The 2,109-nt window shown below is 36.6% G+C and overlaps 1 pseudogene; it reads right to left on the reverse strand.

The window, feature by feature from the left end:
* Nucleotides 1–1,686: 1,686 nt before the first annotated feature.
* On the reverse strand, nt 1,687–1,794 carry LOC127488382 (U2 spliceosomal RNA; annotated as a pseudogene).
* Nucleotides 1,795–2,109: the final 315 nt, after the last annotated feature.

Consider the following 2,109-nt stretch of genomic DNA (forward strand, 5'->3'; position numbering starts at 1 on the left):
TTTTCATGTGTTCCTGATTAATTGACCCTTATTTTATTTCTACATTTTAAGTCTTTATATTTAAATTCAATCTCTTGTAGATAGCAAAAGTCCTGCTTTTTTTTTCATCCATTCTGACAATCTCTGCTTCTCAATTGGAATGTTTAGCTCATTTACATTGAATGTAATTTTTACATGATTAGATTTCAGTCTATTATTTTATTGACAGTCATATCCATTTTTATTCCTATGTTCATCCTTTCCTCCCTAGGTTAATCAAATTTTAATTTATTTATTGCCTATTTACCAATGCCACTTTGAATTGTGAATAGGTGTTACAATATATGTTGCATATATTTTCACTCTTTTCCTATGATTTGTATTGCACTATTTCACATAAATATAAAAACCTGTCCATTGTACACATTCATTCCCCCTGCATCCCATCCTCTATGCTGTGGTTGTTATATATTGTATATCTACATATGTTGTAAACCCTAAAATACACTATTAATTTAAATTTTTACTTTAAATTGTTATAATGTATTATGAAGAAATTAACATGAATATTATTTAATATTAATATGGTATTCTTCATTTCTACCCAAAAATCAATATTTCCCTTTTTCTTAGACTGAAATATTACCTTTACTATTTCTTTTAGTGAAGACCTCTTAAAAATTCTTTTAGCTACATCTATCTCAAAATGTTCTTATTTTAGTTTCATTCTTGAAAAAATTTCCCTGGATGCAGATATAGACTTCCGGGTAGAAAACGTTTTCTTTCAGCACTTTAATAAAGGCCACTGTCCCTTGTCTTTCATTGTTTCTGCTGAGAACTCAATGGATCATCTTATTAGTGTCCTGGTATCTGTAGTGTTTGATTTTACTCTGATTTCAACAGCTCCTCTTTGTCCCCTGCTCTCAGAACTCTGCCCGCAGCGTCTGCCTGTCGCTTCTCCCTGCACTTGGCCTTCTCAGGGGTTCACGGAGCTTCTTGAGTCTGTAAATCCCATCGACCTCCATACCCTGGACGATTCAATCACTCTTTCTCCAATAGACTTTCTTCTTCCCCACTCTTCTCCACGCACGTGGGATTGCATATGCACGTTTGTGAAACCTTTTTATGTTGTTCCACAGAATACTGTGGTTCTGTTGCTTTCATATTTTAGAAAAATCTTTTGTACTCTCAGTTTTTCACAATAGATCATTTCTACTTATTTATATTCAGGTTTATGACTTTCTCCTTTTTTGTCTACAATCTGCTATTAAGACCATACCATGAAATTTTCGCTTCATACACTATATTTTTCAGTTCTAGAATTTAGAATTGGATAGTTTCAATAGTTTTCCCTTCTTACATTTCCTATTTGTAAAAATTCATTATGAGACAGGACAGTTATTACATAGCAGGTAAAGCCGCTGTGTACGATGCTGGCATTGCATATGGGCAGCTGCGTTCATGTCCCAGCTGCTCCACTTTGATCCAGCCCCCTGCTAATGTACTTGGGAAAGCAACAGAGGATGGTTGAGGTGCTTCCGCCTGTACACCCATGTGGGAGACCCAGAGGAAGTTCCTGGCTCCTGGTTTCAGTTTGGCCCAGCCCTGGCAGTTGTAGTCATTTGAGTAGTGAACCAGTGGGTGAAAGATATCTCCCACCCCTCTCTCTCTCCCTCCCTCCCTTCCTCTCTCTTTCTCTCACTCTCCTGTGACTCTGCCTTTCAAATAGAATAAATGTTTTTTAAAAAATTCATTATTAAACTGATAAGAACAGATACTACACTTGATCTTAGCCAAAAGGGGCCATCAAACAAGGAGGTACCTTTCTCTGAAGGGAGGAGTGAACCTCCACTTTGACTATAACCTTGTCTGAATAAGATCGAAGTCGGTGAACTCAAAAAGCTTCCATAGCCTTGGCAACTTATGACTAGAGCCTAGGGAGATTACTGATGCCATAAACAAGAGTGTCGATTTGTTAAGTCAACAACAGGAGTCACTGTGCACTTACTCCTCATGTAGGATCTCTGTCCTTAATGTGTTGTTCAGTGTGAATTAATGCTATAACTAGTACTGAAACAGTATTTTACACTTTGTGTTTCTGTGTGGGTGCAAATTGATGAAATCTTTACT

Source organism: Oryctolagus cuniculus, chromosome X (genome assembly GCF_051225735.1).
Source record: "Oryctolagus cuniculus isolate XC-2025 breed Fujian yellow rabbit chromosome X, ASM5122573v1, whole genome shotgun sequence".
Taxonomy (NCBI): Eukaryota; Metazoa; Chordata; class Mammalia; order Lagomorpha; family Leporidae; genus Oryctolagus; species Oryctolagus cuniculus.